The sequence below is a fragment of the Arachis ipaensis genome, chromosome B02 (genome assembly GCF_000816755.2).
Source record: "Arachis ipaensis cultivar K30076 chromosome B02, Araip1.1, whole genome shotgun sequence".
NCBI lineage: Eukaryota > Viridiplantae > Streptophyta > Magnoliopsida > Fabales > Fabaceae > Arachis > Arachis ipaensis.
In genome coordinates, this window is record NC_029786.2 from 42,104,880 (window position 1) to 42,112,075 (window position 7,196).

Here is a 7,196-nt window from a genome sequence, read left to right on the forward strand (position 1 = left end):
CATCTTCATTACCCTTTTGTTCTTCTCCATTGTTTGTCTTTTGCTTCAAAGGTGAACTGATGAGTGCTTCCTTGGGTTTTTCCTTCCATTTCAAGTCTTCCTCTTCAACTCTCATGCAACCTTTCTCTTCAGCAGTATGCTACATCTCCTTAAAGACATTTAGAGTGATCTGCTTATCATGTGCTCTCAAAGTCATTTCTCCTTTCTCCACATCAATAATGGCCCTTGCTGTGGCTAGGAAAGGCCTTCCTAATATGATAGAATCGCCTCCCTCTTCATCTAGATCCAAGATCACAAAATCTACTGAAAATATGAACTTACTCACCTTGACTAGGAGATTTTCAATCACTCTATTAGGGATTACCATTGATCTATCAGCAAGTTGCAAGGTCATCCTTATAGGTTTCACTTCTTTTATAAACAACTTTCTCATCATAAATAAGGGCATCAGATTGATACTTTATCCTAAATCACACAATGCCTTATCAATGGATATATTGCCAATGGTTCAAGGCAGAAAGAAACTTCCAAGATCTCTGAGTTTGGGTGGGAGGCCCTTTTGGATTACTGCACTGCACTCTTGGGTTAAGATCACTGTCTCCTTCTCATTCCAGCTTCTCTTCTTATTGATGAGCTCTTTGAGGAACTTAGCAAATAAAGGCATCTGCTCCAATACTTCAGCAAGTGGGATGTTGATTTCTAGCTTTTTAAAAACCATTAGAAACTTGGGAAATTGTTGATCCTTGAGCTCTCTTTGCAATCTTTGAGGGTATGGCAGAGGAGGAGTGTAAAGCTTCACTTCCTTCCTTTGTTCTTGTGAATGCTCCTCCATAACTTGCTTTCCCTTCTTTGAAGCTTGTGGCTCTTCATCCTTATTCTTGAGTTTTTCTTGGTTCTTCAATAGAAAGTAGAACTCAATAAGAAACACAAATATCCCCCTTATGGTCAATTTCTTAATAGAAAGTAGAACTCAATAAGCAACTACAATCTCAACATCTGGATCCTTTTCTTTTCGTTGCTTAATAAATCTATAGATAACAAACAAATAAATGCAGAAAATTTTGCTTATTCCTTCAATACTGCATATGAAATTCTTGAGTTCTAAAATTGGTTCCAAGTGAAAAGCAATTGCGATTTGGGAGTTATATACACTTAGAAAGTTGACTACCCCTTTTTTTAACAGATCTTGGAAACTCATTAATGGTCACATTCTAAAGTTCATAAGCCACTCACCTCGATTCCACTACCACATGCATCCATCTAAACAAAACAAGACAAATTTGCATACCTCTATAAAGCAAGTTATGTTAGTGGCTGAAAATTTTTTGGTTATGACAACAGAGCTCCTAAGCAATCTTAGCTGCTCCTCAACTCCCTTGAGCTTGCCCTTCCCTCCTATCTGAAGCTCCTGACGGAAATCAATGACAACAATATTCCCAAAAATTAAAGGAAATCAAAATCATAGGGGAGAAAGCCCTTACCAGTAGTGAATCCCGGCGAGACAGCGTTGTTTTCCTGTGACAGGGGCTCAGTGACGCAACCCCTAACAGCGGCGACGACGGTGACTCCACAAACGGCGACTGGGCGCAGCAGGCGAACAACGCCTCCTCCTTTTTCCTCCGTCTTCCAATCTCCACGCTTCTGTCTCTCCTGTGTGTCCTCAGCGTCGTCCGTGATGGGAGATGCGACGGCGGTGGAAGCTGGCAACAACCCGCTCGCGATGAAGACGACGACGGCGGCGGCTTCCCTCGGCGACAACAGAACGCGAACTGACGGCGACGATGGAGGCACAGCGGCTCTCCTTCCTCGCGGAGCTCTTCCTCTCGCTCAACGCCTCCTCCTTCCTGACGGCGACACGACGGCGCGGCGGCAGTGATGCCCACCGGCGCCGTCCTCCCTCTTCCCCCTCTCTTTCTCTTGCTCTCTGATTCCAGCTTCCCCATTTCTTTTCCTTTCTTTCCCTCTCCGTTTTTCCCTTTCTCTTGCTGTGCGTGTGTTTTTGTGTTGTGTTTGTGTTGTGTGTGTGAAAATAAATCATAAATAACTCATTATGTTAATTTTCAAAAATTTGAAGTCTTACATTTAATATGTTGAAACAAAATTTTTTATTAGTTACAAAAAATCTTTGAATTTTGTGACAAATAAATAACTTGTTACAAAAATATTGTATTTTGTGACAAATTAATTTTTTGTTACAAAATATTTAGAGTTTTTGAAACAAATAGATATTTTGTTACAAAATGTTTTGAACTTTTGTAACAATAAAATCTTTTGTTACAAAATATTATAATATTTTACAACAAAACAACAATTCGATACGAAAGCCAACATAATTTGTAACAAAAGAAATCATGTTGTTACAAAATATTCAAATGTTTTGTAACAAATTTTCTTGTTGTTACAAAATATTCTTATTTTGTAACAATAACTAATTATTGTTACAAAAAAATCATAATTTGTAACAATTTTAAATTTGATACAAATTTTTTGTTATAAATGTTCCATTTTCTTGTAGTGTTCCTTCTTACTGCCAACCTTGTCATCCTTCAATGTTCTTCCACTCCTGAGTTAAATTGCTTTGCATTCTTTTTTGGGATTCGGAATGGTATCACTTGGGAAAGTGTTGGTTGGTCTTTCTGGCTGTTTGGATAATTGGGCTATTTGTCTTTCTAGGTTTCTTAGTGAAGCTTCATGGTTTTTATTAGCTAACTCTTGATGCTTTATCATCTTCTCCATCATCATCTGCAAATTGGAGATTCTGTGGGATTCTTGGGGTGGTTGTGGCTGAGTTTGGGATGAAGATGGTTGGTGGAAATTATTTTGGTTAGTTGATGGGTTGTGAGGTGGATAGAAGTTATAAGTGGGGTAGTTGTTTTGTGATTTTATGTATATATTTTGGTTAGTTTTTTGATGATTCTGGTGGTTTGTGCAGGGGTTGCTTGAGTTGGAATTTCTTTCCCATGAGTTTTGGTTGTCTCCCAACCTTAGATTGGGGTGGTTCCTCCAAGAGGGGTTGTAGGTGTCTCCATGAAATTCATTCTATCCAGCACCTTGGTTGTGCATATAGTTAACTTGTTCTGGCTACTGCTCTTCATAGGTTTCTTCATTTTGTCCCCATCCAGCTGATGGTTGATTTGTCATGCTCACTGCTGCAATTTGAAGACCATCAATCCTCTTAGCCATCATCTCCATTTGCTGCCGAATTTGTTGGTGCATCACTTTGTTTTGTGCCAAGATAGTGTCCATACCATCCAGCTCCAATACACCTTTCCTTTGAGCTGGTTGGCATTGCCTTTGATGACCATAAAAGTATTGGTTGTTGGTCACTGTATCTATGAGATTTTGGGCTTTCTCAGCTGTCTTCATGAGTTGTACTGAACCTCCTGTTGAATAATCAAGGGTCTCTTGAGCTTTCAATGTCAATCCTTCATAGAAATTTTAATGTCTATCCCATTCACTAAACATCTCTGGTGGATACTTCTTGATCAAGGCCTTGTATCTTTCCCAAGCATCATACAGTGATTCTCCATCCATTTGAGTGAATGCTTGCACTTCTGTCTTCAATCTAATGATCCTCTGAGGTGGGTAGAATTTGGCTAGAAATTTGTTCACTATATCTTTCCAATTGTTGATGCTTTCTTTGGGGAATGTCTCTAGCCATTGAGAAGCCTTATCCCTCCAGGAGAATGGAAACAGCAGGAGTTTGTAGATATTCAGATGCACACCATTTGTTTTGACAGTTTCATAAATCCTTAGGAAGATAGATAAGTGTTGGTTTGGATCTTCAAGTGGACCTCCTCCATAGGAACAATTGTTCGGCACCAGAGTAATATGTTGAGGCTTCAACTCAAAGTTATTTGCATGAACATTGGGAGTGAGTATACTGCTCCCACAGTTTCTTGGATTGGGGAAGGTGTAAGAAGCTAGAACTCTCCTTTGAGGTGGACCATTGTTGTTGGCCACTTCCTCTGGGAATTACGGAGATTTTTCTCCATCTCTTGGTCTTCCTCTTCTCACTCCTTCTGTAATAACTCCCTTCCTTCTTGCTTCTCTTTTCAATCTAAAAAATGTTCTCTCTGACTCAGAATCAAAGGAGGTGGATTCACCTCTTCTTCCTCCTGGCATACAACACAAACAAAACCAGAAACTAAAAACAAAGCACTCTACTGCTAGAGTGAGGTTAAGGTTAGCTTAAACAAAATCTCAAATAGTTAGTATGCTTAAAAAAATAAAGAAATGCTTAATCTAGATTATCACCTACTTAATCATTGTCAATCTAAATCAATCCCCGGCAACGGCGCCAAAAACATGATAAGGGAAAATCGAAAGGGATTTAAATTGAAAGAAACTTAAATTGAAAGGGAAAATCTAAATTGCAAAGAAACTTAAATTGCATGAATGAGAAAGGGATTTGGGTGCTGGGAATTAAAACAAAACTGGAAAAAGGCAAATTGTAGTAAATCAGAGATTCTAAGGTGAAGAAATTCAGAAAAATCTATCAATCAGGGTTCTAGTACCAAAATAGAAACAAAATAAATGGCAGAAGAAGAAAAATAGAAAGAGAACTCAGATCAAATCTACAATCCTAAAACAGAAATGGAAAATTGCAAAAGAAGAAAAATAGAAAGAAAACTCAGATCAAATCTACAATCTTAAAACAGAAACGAAAAATTGCAAAGGAAGAACAACAGAAAGAAAACTAAGATCACCCAAAACAGAAAAGAAAAATTGCCAGAAAAAGAAAAACAAAAAGCAAACTCAAATCTGATATCCGATTCTAAAATTCTCAAAAGGAAGAAAATAAAAGAGAGCCTCCAATGAAATCAAATTTTTCTCTATTTATACACTTTCTAATTCTATCATCAAGTACTTGGAGTGGACTTTTTTATTTCGCCTCTGTTGTAGTGGGTCAGGATGGTACTTCGTTGCAGCTTCCAGGAGAACGGAGCATTTTCAAATTGAGCGCAGCGTTCATTCACCTACGCGTACGCGTCCCCTGCGCGTGCGCGTCTTTGCTTGCTGAATGCATCATCACGCGTACGAGTGCTTCGCGCCCATGCATCCCCTTTCATTTTTGCACATCTACGCGTTCGCGTCACATACGCGTGCGCGTCGTCATTGTCTTCAGCCTCAGCCATGCTTGCGCACCATCTTCACGTGTGCGCGTCCCTTGGCAGCGTTCATTAACTGAACACTACGTTCACGCCATGAACGCTCCTCACGCGTTTGCGTGCGCATGGATGGTAAATCACCACTTCTACGATCCAGCATCATGTACGTGTTTGCGCCAGCCATCACTTTTGTCACATCGACGTGTGCGCGTCATGCACGCGTGCATGTCGGTGATCAAATTCAAATTCCAACTCTAAAAGTATCGCAGGCGTTCCTTCAAAGTGAACGTAGAGTTCATTGCTGGTGAATGCTGATCCTCCTTCCACGCGTGCGCACCATGCATGCGTACACGTGGGTCTCCAAAAGTGTCATCCTATGCGTAAGTGACTTGCACGCGTGCGCGTCACTGGTGAACGTAGCTTTCATCAAATGAACGTAGCGTTCACCTGCACCTCACTCTTCTTCTTTTTTTTTTTGCTTCTTTTTTTCATCATCTTTTCTCCTGTTGTCAATCAAACATGCCATCAAAGTCTCACCAAAATCATAAGAATTTGCATCATTCATAATAACCACCTAATTCTTGCATAAATCTCATGATTTTGTATAAAATAAATGATGTTTGATTGAATCAAAATAAACGTGAAATTCCACTCCAATCACTTACTTATTGTGCAAGAAAGTGCATAAAACCTAATGAAACAAATGAAAAATGCTTGTGAAACTAGCATAAGATGACTTGTCATCAGCCTTCTCAAGGAAAGCACTAGTAGTATGGATGGGAGACTTCTTGAAATCCCTAGACAAAGCGGCGCTAAGATTGGTCCTCTGGATGTTGTTGCTAGATATGAAATCAAGATGGTGAAGAATGGATACGTCATCAGTTGGAACGAAGCCGAAAGGGGCGATATGCTCCGCAGTAAAAGCCACACCGTCGAAGTCCTTGTCATTAAGATCATAAGCCCCAGCAGTCCTCGGCCTCTTGTGTAACAACCCCGGTTTTCGAGAACGCGAATCTTTTCTAAAAGTACGGATTTCTCCGGAAGATCAGTAAGGGGAAAACCTTTGATATATCATCAAGTATCTCAATCCTCATTGTCATTATGTCATCTTTAAGTTAGAACCTTTTCCGAGACAAGCTCGATAACGCGGTCACGAAGAACCTGGTTTTTGAACCATATCGGTTAGAAGTTTTGATTTGGTTTTTTGTAAATAGTCTCAGTTTGATGAACCGGACTCGATTTATGAGAGAAGAGAGATAATAGGATGATATTATCATTATATTAGTATTAGAAGCTTCTTGAATAATATTATAAGGTTACCTGGTCAGTTTTAGTTAAAAACAGAAAATCGGTTTAACCTGGTTTACGGTTTACTGGTGCAGCTTAGCACCAACACTCTCTGATGAATTTAGCAATGCTAAGGCCTCATTATACATGTAATATTCTCATAATAAATATGTTACTAGTGTCATTTAATCTAGTAGCTCAGAAAATAATTTTTAGAGATGTTTTTACTAGTGTTCTGATACACCTAGTTTTAGTAGTTATACAGCTGAGATATTTTAATATTATTTTAACCCACCTCCAAGCCAACCAATCACAACTCTTCCTACACCCCCAAGACCTCCAAGGCTGTCTCATTTCATCATTTTGGCCGAAAATAACAAGAGAGAAAAGAGAGAAAACTTCATGAACACTTAATCTTCAAAGCTTGATTTCTTCTGAACCAAAACTCAAATCAAAACTCTGATTTCACCAAAATGATCCTCTCTTCTTCCTCTACATAACCATGTGACTTATCAAGGCTGGAAATAAGGTGAGATCGCTGTCTCCCTCCCATTTCAATTCGGTTTTCAAGGAAAACCATGCAAAATATGTGTTTTCTTGATGTTCTTCCTTAGGAATCATGCTTAACTTGACTTGAGGGCCAAGAAACGTGAATTTTCAGAAAGTCTAAGGTGAGATATCTCTTCCTAAAATACTGAGTGAGGTTTGGTCAGTTGAGAGTTTTTGGATTTAAAGTTGTTCTTGATGTGATTTAGGAGGAAAAAGTGCTTAAGGACCACCTAAAAGTTTAACCGAATT